The sequence below is a fragment of the Misgurnus anguillicaudatus genome, chromosome 6 (assembly GCF_027580225.2).
Source record: "Misgurnus anguillicaudatus chromosome 6, ASM2758022v2, whole genome shotgun sequence".
Classification (NCBI taxonomy): domain Eukaryota; kingdom Metazoa; phylum Chordata; class Actinopteri; order Cypriniformes; family Cobitidae; genus Misgurnus; species Misgurnus anguillicaudatus.
Genome location: NC_073342.2, coordinates 2212784 through 2229880, shown reverse-complemented (window position 1 = coordinate 2229880; position 17097 = coordinate 2212784). Strand labels below are relative to the sequence as shown.

The 17097-nt window shown below is 38.1% G+C and overlaps 1 protein-coding gene across 1 annotated transcript in view; it reads left to right on the top strand.

Moving 5' to 3' along the window:
• The first annotated feature begins 9643 nt into the window (after positions 1-9643).
• Positions 9644-17097, top strand: part of LOC129433238 (protein inscuteable homolog) — a 33904-nt gene continuing 26450 nt past the window's right edge. The window contains exon 1 of the mRNA XM_055191768.2: positions 9644-10120. The gene's annotated coding sequence lies outside the window, so the exon portion shown is untranslated. The remainder of the gene's footprint in view (positions 10121-17097) is intronic.

The window sequence follows — 17097 nt, the reverse complement described above, 5'->3', positions numbered from 1 at the left end:
TCTGTCTTGATTTCCAGAATTAAACATCAAAAAATTATTGTCACGGTCTTGTCAGACATCTGTGCTAGATGCAGGTCTGAGTGCATCTGACAGGACCGTGGCAGTATCGTGTTCTGTGTGGGGACATGTGGAATCACATTCTGTATGTGGCTTCCACATGTTCCCGGTGTCTTGTTGCTGTCGTGATCTTGCCAGACCTTAGTATAGGTTCAGGTCTGTGTTAGAGGGCAAGACCATGGCAGCATTGTGTGTACGTGGGAACACGTGTGTTTCACATCATGTCTGTGTAACACGTGTTCCCAGTGTTTTGTGGCTGTCATGGTCTTGCCTGACTTTGGTTATAGTCCAGGTCGGATGTTGGCAAGATTATGGCAGCATTGTTTATGTGGGAACACGTGTGTTTTTACATCATGTATGTGTGACACGTGTTCCCAGTGTCTTGTCACTTTTACCCTACTCCCTTATGTAATCGTGTCTTAAGTGATTAATTATGTTCACCTGTTCCCCATTGATGTGCTGTCTATTTAAGGCCCTCGTGTTCTCTGTGTGGTGTGCGTGCGTTGTTATAGATCCTGTGTTCATGTACTCCGTTATCTGTTCCTGTGATTCTCATGTTCTGATTTGTGTTCCAGCACAGTGTTATTATTTCATATTCTGTTTTACCCCCACGTGGGTTTGTTTTGTAATATTTATTAAACTCATAGTTATTTTCGTATATCTGGTCTGCGTTTGGGTTCTCTTTTTGTTTTCACTATCCGGTGTTAAACCGAACGTGACAATTATAACATTTACTTGTTAGGCAAAATGACCCAAGATTTGTTTTCGGGAAAAAGTAAAAATATTTAATATACATTTTCTAACCCCAGTAGCAGATATTTTTACTTGTTTCAAGCATAAACTTATGATCTTTTATTTGTTTGATTTGTATCACTTGATTATGATCAGACATCCAAAAGTTTCACCTCACTTGGACTTGCTTTCAATTGTCTCAAATGGAAGGGCAAAGCTTTAAAAAAAAGGCTAGCAGCTGGCCGTTTTTGTCAGTGTGCCAAGAATGGAATGGAATTTGACTCAGCTCGTAAATGTCACTTTTAACTTAGCTGCCCAATCACAGTGGAGGAGGGGTGGGACAAAAACAGATCCAACCAAACGGCCCATCATACAACAACTGATACAAAATACAGAAGTAGCATAGCGACCAATGCGTTCAGCTGAAGAAACAGTTGGTGTAGGCCTAGCTTTTATTAGCCACGTTAAAACTGGTTGACAGTAAATAAAGTGCAATAAATCTGCTTTTTTGACACAGGAAAAAAGTATTGAACACGTTAAGAAAAAGCTTGTCACCAAGGCAAGGAACCAGCTAAAATCCATAAGTATTTAGAAAGTAATTATATTTCCTATTTGTGCAAATTATTATCAACTGGGTTAGTAAATTGATGAGCTATAAAAAATATTTTGTTACCAAGGTGTCATACAAGAAACATCTCATGACAGGTAAAAGCAAAGACCATTCTCGAGACCTTTGCGAAACATATTGATAGAATCGGATACAGATGTATTTTAAAACTTCTGAATCATCCTGCAAGCACAATTGGGGCCATTATCTGCAAGTGGAAGCAGCATCCCTCTCTCATCCACCAGCCACGCAGAGGAGCGCCTCGTCATGGCCTCTATGCACGCCCCCTCCCCTGCAAGACTCCATTACTCTATTATTAAGAAAAGGCATGTTTAAATTTTGCTGCAACTCATTTGGACAAACCTATAAAATACTGGGAAAATGTACTCTGGTCAGACGAGAACAAAATTTAACTTTTTGGCTGTCATTCTAAACACCATGTTTGGAGAAGAAAAATAAAAAATATTCATGTGAATAACCTCATTGGAAATACATGTACTAAAAAACATTTTAACACGTTCCATACTTATTTTCCCCCTGATTTAAGAATTTCTACTCAAAATCAAGACAAAAATACTAGGTAAGAAATTCATTTTTTGAAATAATGAATTGTGTGTGATATCTCCTTGATTATCATTCTAAAAAACGTATTGTAAATGTATTTTTATTTGCCCCTGGCCTTCAATAAAAATGCTTAAGTATACTAAATGAACAGTTTTTGTATCAATTTTCAGCCTGTCCACTAGTCTTTGTTTGCCATTAATTATTTTGTAAGGAGTTACTTAATAGATAGCAGTTTTATAAGAGAAGTTACAGGCATTTTTTGCTACAGGCAAGATTAATTTATAATGGTCATAATAGATTTGAAGTAATGGAGCAACAGGATAAAAGATAATCTAGGTTTACTGTAAAATTGAAACCTGGATCAAAATGACAGTTAGGGTTAGGGCAGGGGTGTCCAAAGTCGGTCCAGGAGGGCCTGTGTCCTGCAGAGTTTAGCAAAAACTTACCTCAACACAACTGCCTCAAACTATCTAGTCTGCCTAGTAAGACCTTGCTTAGCTGGATCTGTGGCCGGTTGCATAAAACTTAAAGACTAGTCTTTAAAGTTAGTCATGAATTTTTTTCTTCAAGACTGATCATAACTGTTTTAAGTATGTTACATAGAAAGGTAGATTGGTCTAATATAAATCCAAATAATAAGACTGATTAGCCCTAACTAATTGCTAATTAGTCAGACTCATTCTTAAGACGCAGTTAATGTCACGGCTATGTTTATGCAACTGGCCGCAGGTGTGTTTGATTAGGGTTGGAATAAAACTCTGCAGAGACACTGGCCCTCCAGGAGCAGGAGTGGACACCCCTGGGTTAGCAGCTGGTAAATGAGTAAATGAAAGAATTCAAGATTAGAAGACAAGGTTGTTTTAGGGCGTTTTCACATCTGTAATTCGGTTCATTTGGTCCGGACGAAAAGCACAAAATGATACATTGTAACTTTTTTAGCAGTTTTGGTTCCATTTCACACCACACTGATTGCTCTGTTCTGCACCAATTGAAACAAACCAAAATTCTGTCATGTGATAAGATCAACATCACTCATTGGCCACATGTATTTGAACATATTTCCTAAACGGCTTCACGATTTGTCAGAATCAACGTGCGGGAAATTCCAACGGAACCCCCGGAAGTAAACAAAAGAAGGATAATACAGCAGACACCATGGACAGACGGCTGCGCGCTGTAATTATGTCTCTGTGGTTGTTATACATAGTTTGTATACAGCACTCTAGAAAAACTGTTCATTTTCAGAATGAATCGCGGATGCGGCTTGAAAACAACAGTTTAATGCACTACAAACGGCGAAGACAAAAAAATTCAAGGGCTCCGCCCGCACCTCCTCGCAACTCCAGGTATGTCCGCGATTTGTCATTGTGCTAATATTGCTAATAGAAACGGTCAACAAACACTTCCTCATCCGATAATGCACTGCACAGGTTGCACAGTTGACTACGGCAGCTGGTTTAGTCCAAAATGCGCAGTACTATTGTCAGGGTGTGGTGGTGGATAGAACCCAAACGCAAACAGCTCGTAACTTAAAGACGTTTATTAAATCATAAAAACCCTCGAGGGGGCAAACAATGACAATGACTACAAAATAAACACGACAAGACAAAGCGCACACACGACATGGTACAATTGAATACACAATGAACCGGCACGAGACATAAGACACAATGGCTTTAAATAGGGAAAACTAAACTAGGGAACAATGACAAACAGGTGAAGGGAATAAACCAATCATGAATAATTAACAAGGAAACGAGGGGGCAGGGTCAAGACTTAAGACAGGAGAGCATGCGGTACACAAAACATAAACACAGACCACATGACTCTCCACACAAAACAAGACAACAGTGAGGGCTGCCATGACCCTGTCACATGAGACACATAAAAGACATAAAGGGCTGACAGGACCATGACAACTTTTGCAGTTAGGTCGGTTCGATCTAGGATCGTGTTCTCACCACAAACGAACCGCTCTAGAGTTCTTTGAAAGCATACCGAGACCACCTCTGCAAGCTGGTCTCGGTCCGCTTGTTTGGTCCGCTTTTGGAGCGCACCAGAGTTCGATTGCTGCATTCTCACCTGCCCAAACGAACTGCACCAACTGAGCAATCAAACTCTGGTACGATTCAATCGAACTAAACAAGGCAGGTGTGAAAACCCCCTTAGTAGATCGTCAAATGTTTTTATTTTGAATCAGCCCTTTAAATTACCGATGTATGTAGGTAGTGTTTTTTTTAATACAAAAACTACATTTCCTTTTCCTGCATAAACGGTTTATTTCCTTTTTGAATGACAACCTCAACATTTTTGCTGTTTAATTACACCGGCAAACTTATCATGGAGGACAAAATAAATCGCATATGAAAGTTTCAATCTAAGTATTTGAATTTAAGTGGTGACACAACTCAAATTAAAATTAAAGAGGGATCAACAAAATCTAGATTAGCTTTAAACTCTGTTTAATTTATTCCTTGTTAGTGCAGTCCACCCTGTATGTTCTAAACCTGTATATGTTTATTTGTTCTACACACCCCTGGTAAAATTGCAGTTTTTTCATGTCAGAACCTGTTCGGCAAATAACAATAGGAATAATTTTGAGGAAAAAAATACAATAACCTAATCAAATATGAATTAGTATATATCTGTCATAAATTAAAATGTGTAATTAACCCTTAATAAAGTGTAACTGGTCCTAAAAGATTTTTTCTGACGTCAGTTTGTTAACATACCACTAAAAAAGCCATGGGCTGCAGAGCGTTTACTCAGCAGGTACAGGAGCTCATTGTTGAAAAATATAAGGCCTAGTCCACACGGACACGGGTATTTTTATAACCGTGAGTTTTTTCACACGGTTCGGCCATTCGCCCACACGAAACCGCAGTATCAGGGGACTGAAACCGAGCATATTTGAAAACCCCCGGCCAGGGTGAGTGGTGTCGTGTAGAGAGTAAAACCGGGGGTTTTGCCTTGCGACGTCAGAGTGTGCGTCGTTATCCACTGTGTTTGACGTCAAGATTGTGCGCCGCGACTGCTTTGTCGATGATTCTGTGCAATGGCGGACGTATCTTGCTAATAATAACTGTGCTGACAGGGCTTCTAACATGTATACAGATAGATGCTCAGTTATCTCACTATATAACGGAATACGATTTGGGTTATATCCCCGCCTGCTGGTGTGGCATGCTCTTGACAGCGCTTGATTGCTTGCTTTTGCTTTATCGCGTGGATGGATATGTAATTTAAACCGAGCATGTGTGGACGGGATTTTTTTTAGGGAAAACTCTGGTTATAAATCTACCCGTGTCCGTGTGGACTAGGCCTAAATCAGGAGAGGGTTACAAAACATTTCCAAGATATTGAATATACAATGGAACACTGTAAAAACAATAATCAACAAGTTGAAAGAAAATATGGCACACCATTGACATTACTAAGACCAGGACGTCTGCCTAAAGTTGATGAGAAGACCAGGGGAAAATTGGTAAGGAAAGCTGCCACGAAGCCTTCAGTAATATAAAAAATTGCAACAATATCTGGCAATTACTGGCTGCTTCCTACATGTGAATTCTTCATGATTTGTCTATGAGACCTTTTTTAACCAAAAAGCACACAAGTGCACCATCAAAAGTTTACAAAATATATAAATCTCCCAAAACCATGTGGTTTGGGAGATTTATTACACTTTGGCTGTAATAAAAAAAGATTTGTTTGGTGTAAAAAATCACAGCACATTACCAAAAGAACACAATGCCTACAGTAAAGCATGAAGATGGCAGCATCAGGCTTTGTGACTGCTTTTCTTCAGCTGTAACTGGGGCTTTAATCTGGGTGGATAGAATAATGAATAGCTACAAATGCAAGTCAATTTTAGCTCAAAACCTTAAGGCTTCTGTCAAATGACTTAAGATGAAGAGGAATTTCAGCTTTCAGCATGTCAACGACACGAAGCACAAGTCCACTTAACAAAGGAATGCCTTCACCAAAACAAGATCATGATTTTGGAATGGCCCAGCCAGAGTTCAGATCTAAATCCCATTGAAAATCTATGGGGTGATTTGAAGAAGGCTGTTGCACAGGAGACAGTTAGATGGCTTTTGCAAGGAAAAATGGCAAAATATTGCAAAGTCAAGATGTGTGAAACTGATTGACACTTACCCATTAAGATTGCATGCTGTGATAAAATCTAAAGGAGCTTCCAATAAGTATTAGTTTAGGGGTGTGCACAGTCAGGAGCTAATCACACCAAACCCATTTTAAATGCTTGGAAACGCAAGGCGTGCACAACTTTTTATATTGCTAGGCAACCACTGAGTCAGCTGTCTTGTCAATTAAATATTGAAGTGTGAGTGCTATTTTGCAGTTGCCATATAGCAGAAACTTTAAAAAGAGGACACTTACTCTGACCTTGTTTGAGGGTGAGAGGTCAACAAACACAGGAGACAGTGAGTGGAGTCCGGTTGATCCAAACAACTGTAAACTTCCGTCACCACAATGGAAGGCCCGCCTCTCCCCTCATTCGATTGGACAATGGAAACACGCAAATGACGTCGGGCGCTTTTCCACTCTGAGCGGTCCTTCAAAAGCGTGTACTGAGGCCAGCGGCATAACGCTCACTGCCCATAGAAAATAATTTTAAAAAGGCGCCTGCAGCTGCCATAAACACTTTTGGTGTGATCAGCCCCTTATGCGCCATTTAGTACCGCGTTGTTGGCAGAATCTGCTAATTGCCACATCGACATTGTGTTAAAAAAATAAATTAGAAGATGAATTAGCCATTCAACCTTTAGTTCCTTGTGAGTACTTGGACATGAATATAACCCGTATGTGGCAGTCACATAGATCACAGCGCCACCCAGTGCTTTAAGTGGCCCAAAAGAGGTGCCGGTACTCTATTTTTTTTTTTTTTTTTTTTTTTTTGCTGACTCGACATATTGAAGGGGTTTTATATATAGCAGTCAACAGACAACCTTGTAAAAATAATAAATCCTTTTATAAGTTTGTGGATTTGCTTGAGCTAGAAATAGCTACTGAACATAAATAAAATGTGCAAAAGGATTTTGAAAAAATACCATTACAAAGAGCTCTGTAGAGCTTGTGAACATAAATAAAATGTGCAAAAGGTAGATATGTGAGTAAAATTTTCAGCATGCTTAAATGCTAAAACTATTTTTTTCTGTAGAAAGAGCTTGAAAAAAAAACTTTAAAATCACACCAAGACCATTGCTGCGTCCGAAACAGCCTACTACTTACTATATAGTACGCGAAAAGCAGTAGGCGAGGCGAGTAGTATGTCCGAATACATAGTATTCGAAAAACAGTATGCGAAAAGTACCCGGATGACCTACTACTTCCGGCTAGATTTTGCAGTGTGCATACGATGGACGCTTCACTATCCCATGATGCCCCGGGAGAGGAGTTACCAACGAAGAAGACGAGGCATGCGGTTGTTTTCGCGCTGAAATGACATGACGTGATGACGACGTATATCACGTGATGTAGCAACATGGCGGATGTAGTACGTCCGAATCTCATTCATACTACCAGGATTCATACTATACAGTACCTACTGTTTTAACGCTAAGTAAGTAGGTACTTCATCTAATTCAGTACCTACTATACAGTATGCGGTTTCGGACGCAGCCCATGTCTATGGGTTCAAGAATAACAAAATACTGGCCATTTGAAACTCGAAAGTCATTTATTTTGTCCCATTGTTTTCCATTTTGCGGGTGGTAAAACTACTGTGCACGTCGTTCAAATTCATTGAAAGTTCGTTTACTTGTAGTTTAGCAATTAAACTAAATGTATATTACAATTTCAAGAATGTTTTCTGCACATCGCCTGAGGAAATCCGAAGTTGCGTCAAGGGGAACCAAACTGACAGTCGCGACAGCGGAGATTATCACGTACTTACAAGGCTTGCGTCTGACCTGCAGGCTTGGTGGGATGTCAGCCAGCGAGTCCTCTGATTCTGACCTTGTTCTTTTACTACTCAGAGTCTAAAACAAGGAGGGCATATTAAGTGTTCATTGTATTTTCATTTTAACCGAGCAGCTATGGTTGCGCGTTTCACACACAAACACACACCTCTCTAGTCCAGAGCACGTTGACACTGACATACCGACGCATGCGCTTTTAACTTGTAAACGCAAAGGTGTATGGGTAATGTAGTCTCTGCTCTCGGTGGGACGAATTAGGAAGCGTACATTAATGGCGCTCTGAAAAGCCGCAGCGCAGCCAAAGGATTAAATGAAACCTCTGATTTTTAAACAGATGTTCAAATAAGCGTTCCGGTACGCTAAAAGCACGTTCTGGGCGCACGGAGAGGTGGTGGTACGCTCAAGAGCTATTTTTGGAAGTGGCGGTACTGAGTACCGGGGCGTTCCGGCCCACTTAAAGCACTGGCGCCACCTAATGTGTAGTTTAGTTTTTTTAATTTTTGACTTTCATCATTTGCAATGTTTCTAGTTGCATCTTTAGTCATTTTGCAATTGTTTACTATGTCTTGTCCAAATATATTTTTTAAAGTCAAACTTGTTAAATTACAAAGAAATGACAAAAGAAACATTTCATTGCCATTAAAGTTACTGAAATTACTGAACCTAAACAATAAAAAAGCCTAGAAAACATGTCAGACGCACGCATCTGAACTCTTCATTTGTAATCAAGCAGGAAACAGAAGCACCATTGACTTCCATAGTAGGAAAAATATTACTATGGAAGTCGATGGTGCTACAAACATTGCTCAAAATATCTTCCTTTGTGTTTAGCAGAACAAAAAAAATGAGGGTGAGGGCAAACTATCCCTTTAATCCATGTGTTCATTTGAACACAATATAAAAAATAAGCGGCTTTAGTGCAAAGAAGGTTAGAGCGTTATTTTCTTTTCTTCACTGGTGTCATACTTTTGTTCTTGTGGTGCATGGCAACGTGCTCTACTGCATGTTGGCATATCACAGAGCACATTATATAACCAGAAATTATAGCTATTATTTCAATGAAATGTATTTTCACTAGTTGTTTTTACTGTCTTTCCATGGTCTCCATGCAATCCATTTGGGTGAACTCAGCTGTGGAGACTGAACTCTTGCGGTATTTGCATGGAAACTTTGCATGGAAGATTGTGGTGGACTTGAAATCAGGGATATGTTTTTCTTCTCAAAGTCACTAAGGAGAGAGCCCTTAATAGTGAGCAGCTGTTTGTCATTTACTCATTTCAGATCAAAATAAAATCTTACAGAGTGAGTAAGGAACTAACAACACAAGTATTAGACATTTGCCCTTACGTAACTTAAGTATAAAAGAATAAATGTCTATGCATTTCTTAGTATTCTCTTTGTTTTTGACTGGGAATTATAATTATCAACGTCTAAATGAACATCAAATGTGCTTTAGGCCTGATGAATGCCAGTGAAGTGATGCATTCCTCAGCAAGTGAAACCTCCATGTGCTGACTTTTGTTTTCATAGGTTTTTTTCCATTGCTAAGTTTTCCACAGAGTAGCTCAGGCGAAATCAGATACCCTGAACGTTTAATGGTAAAAGTCTAGGAATAACCTAACCCAGACAGCTCCTCCCAAAATCTCCCCTCTTTGGAGATTTTATAAAAAAAAACCACGCCTGTCACATAAAAAAGACACAATTTCTTTTCCCATCGCAGCTCTGCCTTCTGGCTTCCCTAACTGTTTTTCCCGGCGTCTGCTACCTCTCTCATTCCTCCTCGATTCCACATCTGGATTCCAGGCCCACATTTATTTATGTGACTCGAGTTGTTTTTGAGGGAGTTTAAAGTTTTCTACCATGTACTGTTGGCAGCTGGGCTGGATCTGATGAAGTCTACAATTACTTTTTACCAAAGCAGGTCACACTGAAATTACATGTTTGACCACAGAATGTCTTGAAAAGCACAATCCTGCTGCTCATATGCTAGACAGAAATAGACATGGTTTTTAGTGTCTGCTTGGACTTTAGCCCAGCTGAAACTATGCTGTTTGACTGATGAAGAGATGTGGGCTCTGCTCATTTTAAACTAAAGCAGCATCCAGTGAGTTTCAGATCTTCAGTTAGTGTTGTGGAGTGGAGATCTCTCAGGACAAAATGTGACTATTTAATGAATGGAAGGCACGAACTTTAAGAAACTGACAGAGAATTTACTGTGGTAAGTTTTGTACAGCATGCATTCAATTTAAAAAGCAAGCTTTTTACTCTGTGTGGACTTCAAAGGTGTCATAACTCCTAAAAGTAATGTATTTGAAGAAGTGCTGAAGTTCATTTGATTGTAACTGAAATCCATACTAACATTGCCAGTTTGAGGCAAAAACAGTTGTCTGTCTCATGTCTAGTTTATGGCACCATTGAGAATCAGTATGACTTCTGTTTATTATTTGATGACATTAGTAAAGATTCACAGATGAGCTGAATTCATGCATGTTGTCCTTCTGACTGCTGTTGTGCATCTGATAGATGTAAATGTTCGAAATTTAGACGACGACTAATGACAGAACTGATAAAGTCTGGCCATTTAAATAACAGAAAAGATCAAAACTCTGTCTGTGGGTTTAAAGGGCTTGGGGATAAAGTTACTAACTTCAGTCCATACTGAAAGACTCTTTGTGTCTTAAGTCAAAATCACTCATAGTCAGCATTTTTCTCACAGGAAATCCTCATTAATTCAGTTTTTTTGCAGCTTTAAACATTGTCCTCATAAAGATTTTAAAGTATATAGTATTTAGTGCAAACATTGTACAATCAGCTTCATGCATGGAAACTTTGATCTGTTTGGATGCATACAAATGTTTTATGTAAATCAGTAAGTCTTGCACGAGCTTGTGTTCTGTGTATTATTGAAAATATGTATTGAAATAATCTGATTGGCAAGCAGATAGTTAATGAATGAATGAATGAATTAATGATCTTTGGGGGCTCACCAGTATACAACTGTAGCAACTTAAACATGACATTGAATAAAACAAACTGTGATTGGTTACATGTTTACATATCAGTTAGGTGGTCTTTTCCTATGTAAGTGGGCATTTATAAAAGCTGATACTGAGCCCAGACATTTGTCATTTATTAAAAGATCTGGCTACCAGTGGCCGCTCGTGACTTCTTTTCTGAGGAGGCACAAATTCCAAACTCGTCAAAACATTGTTATGTGTGTGGATCGTAGATGTCAAAATATGTGTTCCATGTGTCATGATGTGAGCCTATGTGCATTATGTCAAAGTATGCTACAGACGCTTTTTAAGGGATTATGATAAAAAAGACACTGGCGTTTGCCAGATACTCACTTAATCTCATGTGTAATCAGAGTTTAGTGTTAAAGATTTTACTTTAACACTTTTTACATTTCCTTTGGTGTATAACAGCGTATTAGTACATGTTAAATATCTGCAAAAGGTACAAACCCCAAGGTAAATAATTGTAGGCAACAGTTTATTTTCTGGACCTGTTGACCTGGACAAGACCGACATTATCATAATTTAAGTAGGCACAAAATCAAATGTTGCCATTTTGTAAGATGGTAAAAAATGAGAACTATATTGTATTGTGGAAAAACACTTCGTTTGCAGCACTTCGACCTCAGAAGTTTGAGCAAGAATGGGTGTAGTCAGGAGTGATGATGTTACTGTGCGCCAAGGTCAAAGTGCTACAAACTAAGTGCTCTTCTGCCATACAATATAGTTCTTATTTTTTTCCCCCTAACAAATCGCCATGTTTTGTTTTGTGCCACCATGATTGCTTGTGTGGCTGCACATGTAACAGTCTTTAGGTAGGGAAAAAATGGAGGTGTTTGCTGGCTTCTAAATTCATCCCTGTTGGGATCCCTTAGGAATGAATGGAGCTAAGCTAAATGCTAACACATTCACAACATGCTGTGCAAAGATTAAAGGAACAGTATGTAAGAAATTTATATAAATTAATCATAAAATGGCCCTGATATGTCACTAGACATTAAAAAAATAATTTTTATTTCAAATACTTATATCACTGACAACAGTGGTCTGGCCAGGATATTGTCATTTAAAAAGTGGTGTTGCGGCTAGGGTTGCCAACTTTCAGAAATGGAAATAAGGAACGGGGGGGGGGGTTGCCTGACATGCCCCCACGGAAGAGAATTTTGAAAAAAATAACCCCTGAAATAAAGACTTCTGGTGAAAATAGTGGAAACTAATTTATACATTTAGATAAATATATTTCATACAACTTCTTAGGCCTAAATATTTAATGAATAGCAAAGTATGCCTAATAAGTATACAAGACTGAACCACATAGATGTGAAATATAAAGGCTATCATGATCATTTTACCAACACCATGGTTTTATTTAAGTTTATAATACGCCCTCTTCAAAGACCCCACCCCTTTTTAAACCTTGAGCTATCTAAATCCATAATTATTTAATAAGAAACCCATCAGAAATGATTGACACATTATGAGACGGGAGGGAGCGGGACACAGGATCAGAGGGAGAGCACTGGAGAAATATATATGTGGATATATATGTTAGGCTAATCCTGTACTATCTCTTTTAATTATAATCACTTTCTTATCAACTATATTTGAGTTTTAAAAATCCACATAATTACATACCATATGAGCCTCTGGAGACGACTGTTGGACAAAGAACCTTGACATTGCTCCATCCTGTGCCCGCAGCCTCTCGCTCCTCTTGTGATTATCTCCTCATGAGTGCTGCTTAATATCACACACTCTGCCGTGACAAACAGAAAAAACGCGACGGCATATGATACAATTGGCCTTGTATTCATTGTCCCTCACGCATTTCAGCCAAGGGTAGTCATTTTCCCATTCAATTCTATATTTTTATTCTCGTTTCTTTTTCGCCGGCTGCTCGGATGCAGTCATTTTTACATTTCCCGCTGTTGTCACTTGTCGTCATCGTTGCTATGATACGTGACATCACAATGACTGAAACGACCAATTAAAAGGGCATTCCCTGATGGGGCTGCAAGAGGGAGAAATTACCGCACCGTCAGGGTTTTCTTATACAAATGACGCGGTCTTCATTCATGGCTGACATATTATAAGCTATGTGTCTGTCATGTATTTGCACTAAATTAATTTTCATAAAATACGGAACAAACTGCGTCCCGTATCAGTTCAATACGGAACAAGAATTTTATGTGTCAAATACGGGACGATTCCGTATTATACGGAACGGTTGGCAACCCTAGTTGCGGCCCTTAACTGATGTTTATGTTGTCATTTTGTGTATTGGACACCAGTTGTGTGATTGCAGTACCAGTTTTAGCCACAAGTTTTGTTTTTGTAATACCAGTTTTGGCCACAATCCTACATACTGTTCCTTTAAGTGCAAGCACTGAATAAAGAGAGGTATGTTTTAATTAATCTATGTTGAAGTAAGAACATAGTAAAATATTGAAAAACTGTGGTGTTTTCCTTTAAAAGTGATTTGAAAGCATACAGCAGCATTTTGCACTCTCATATATTATTTTTATAAAGTATTATACTAAGTTTTTTTTCTTCATCTTCTCCATTTAAGATACACAATGACTGTATGGTTAAATGTTGATTTAATGCCAGTCAGCTGTATGGGAGATCCAGCAGTTATTACTATTAATAATAACAATAGAATTATGTATACTTAAAATAACTGTGTAAGTAGTAAAACAAATGCACACAAAAGCACTTTTAGCTCATCTTAACACACAAGTCAGTGATTTTCAAAGAATGTTCTTTACTTTATGTAGGAGAATTTCATATGCAGTAAATCACACACACAAAAACTTTAGTATGTTATCACAAAGTGGGTCACATAATAGTTTATTCTGCGGTTAGGAAAAGATGAGCGTTATTTCAGACAACCAAAGATAACTTTTCTTTGGGTAGGCATTTTGTCCAAGCCCATTTGAGTGCATCCTGGAGTCATGCGGTTTTCGCCTGTGTCTAAGTTGATGGCACTTCTAATACCCAGCTGCATTCGTAGGACGTCCTCCTTGATAATCTGCAGATAAGCATTCGAGTGTCAGCTGCCGAATGGTGACGATCTTTGAAGTTTAACAGGAATGACATAAGGCTGATGTCCATCTAAACTTGCCTTGCCTACCTAGTAAGAGAAATAACTTGAGAAGAAGAGGTAGTTCTGAATGCATATCAGTTTTACATCCACTATTCTTATAATGTTGTCCCCTCTGTTTAGTGGCTCTTCATTATTTCCCTCCACAGAAACTTTTAAGTTCTCCTTCCAATCACAGCACTTGCGATCCGTGTAGAACTGACTATGTAGATCTCTATGCCGTAGGCCAGTGGTTTTCAAACAGATGCTGGATAACGGAGGTTCAGAACATAACATTAGGAATACATGGCTAAAGTTTGTTTTTGAAGAAGTTCCACCTCGCGTGGGGAGTGTTTGTTTACTTTGTGTACCGCGGATTCATTTGTAAAGAAGTCGATGCTGGATTTGCATAGAGACTGTGATTAAAAGCATCCCTAATATTGTATCTGACAAAAATGACACAGCAGTATACACAGAAAGTATAACATTTAACTTTATTTAAGTTACTATTACTGTGTTTCACTATTGCTTTGTTAGAAGAGATCGCTTGATATGTCCTGTTGTAATATCCGTGTCTAAACACGTATGTTTGACTGTTTAATTTACTAAAAACATTAAACGATTAATAAAGGTACACCACTTAACAATACGATTGTAATTTAATGGTAAAAAAATATTCAAATTTAGTGATAAGGAAGGACTTACCAGCCGCAATTTAGATTTTGATGCCCACTTACTGTGTTGTATACGGTAATTTAGGCAAGTTGCGTTGGAAAGGTCAATAGCTTTTTTTATCATATAACTGTGGTATGTAACGTTACGTGTATGTAAGAGCAACCTCACAAGCACAATAGAAATATGCAAAGTTATTGATAAGGATTTATCAGCCGCAGTTTAGATTCTGATGCGCGCTTAATGTGTTGTATACGGTAATTTAGTCACGTTGAGTTTAAAGTTTTGTTTCTACTTTACTATATTGTCATTTATATGTATCATCTTTAGCACCCAGAATCTTTTGTGGATCAAACATATATGTGTTCGGCTGCTATTTTTACACATGAATGTTTTTAAAACAGGTCCCCACATGTAATGACGGGAATGAAGCTGTCCAATCATAGCAGTGGGCGTTTACGTCCAGGTCTTCAATGCGGCTCGCCCCTTCAAACGAACCATTTCTCCAGAAAGCCACTAATCTATGTTACAAAATAGACTATTACTTATTGCTTTTGATGTTTTTGAATGTAAAAACCATGCGAACATCATAAGTAGACATCAGACAACAGTATAAAACAATAAAATCGACAAATTCATCACCCCTTTTAAATTCATTTTTTGATTCACTGCCCCTTTAAACAAGGGTTTGAACAAAGTGATAGTGGGATAGTCACAGAATTTTTTGCTAATTTTTCCGTGGCATTCTCATTCGTGGTTACTCAACTGCTTTTTCCTATTTTCAAACCATTGTCGCTTCGGTTTAGGGTTAGATTTGGTGTTTGCGTATTGGTTTATAAAAATTGTTCTGATTTATTCTTTTACATTTTCTAAACGTTAAACAATTGTCGCCTGGCGTTGGGGTTAGAGTTGGGTTTGGGTAAGGATGTCATTTTATGTAAATCTAACCCTAAACCGAAGCGACAATGGTAAGAAAATAGGACAATGGTAAGAAAAAGTGGTTGATGTTTACAGAGTATGTGGACAGCATGTGGACTAGAGAGTCTTGTTGCATATCATGTATTATTAAAGAGATTCTAAAGGTGTTTAGCAGCCGGCATCCCTTCTACTAGAACTCTTTGTCATTTCATGGACACAGGTGGCTATAGATCCAAATCCTCCAAAAAGCTTCAAAGACTGAGCTCTTAACTAGAATTTAAATATGATGTCATTTGTTTTGACCCTCTTCTCAGCTCTTTATCAAGGTTTTTAAGAAATCGAGTAATGTAAATGGTGACAATGGATTGTTTCCATCATAAAAAGGTATAGTCTATCTATCTATCTATCTATCTATCTATCTATCTATCTATCTATCTATCTATCTATCTATCTATCTATCTATCTATCTATCTATCTATCTATCTATCTATCTATCTATCTATCTATCTATCTATCTATCGCTCTATCTTAATTTGTGGTGTTTTTAAGACAAATGCATTCCATGATGTGAGCTAATATGTATGTATTGAGAATATTTGCTGTAGTTTTTATGTATTGTTCAGTTGGTTTATGTGTTAGCGGGTTGGTTACACACTTTGATGTGTGTGCGTGTGTTTAGTGTTATAGACAGGCAGGGTCTCTTTAAACAGTAATCTGATCTCAGTGAGTAATCTGATCTCAGTTTGTCATCTGTCAGTGGATTTCACAGAGAAACTCTTCTGTGTATGTATTGCAGTAGTTGTTCTGTTGGTTGCCTTTTATATTGAATGTAGCTGCTTGTATTTGTTAAAAAACAATTTGAGTATGATGGACCCTATATGATATGCAATATGTCATGCATTATTATTTTTCTTGTTGGGTATACAGCAGTGGGGCTCGTAATTCGTAATTCAAAAGAAGTGTTTGGAGTGTCATGTGTGTTTGCTTGCGTTTTCAAAATATGTGTTTGTTGCATCATGTAAACCATGTGCATCACGTGTTTTGTCAAAATAAGTTTATGATAAAAGAGACGCTCACATTCACAAAATACATGCAAGACACTCCCTTAACAGTAAACTCTGATTACGCATGCAAGAAATGTCTAGTCACTATGATTCAACCTGCTCACTGTTTTGTTGTCCCATTAGTTTTTGCTTTCCTGATGAAATGATCAGGAGATTATGTCCTGCCATATGCAAATTTACTCCTCTATAAAAAAAGAACTGGATTGTGCTGAACATGAGATATTGAGCTGCCCAAACCTTCTCTTGAAACGGTGCCTAACCAGTCATCTGAAGACTTTCTATATTTACCTACAACACCAATTTCCTGAGCATATAAGATTATTTTCCATAGTCATGAATTTGCTTATTAAACACTGAGTTACATTCATTACTGTAGTAAATATTAGATCAGAGGATGGTTGAGACACCTTATCAATTACAGATGACACAAGTGTTCGTTCTA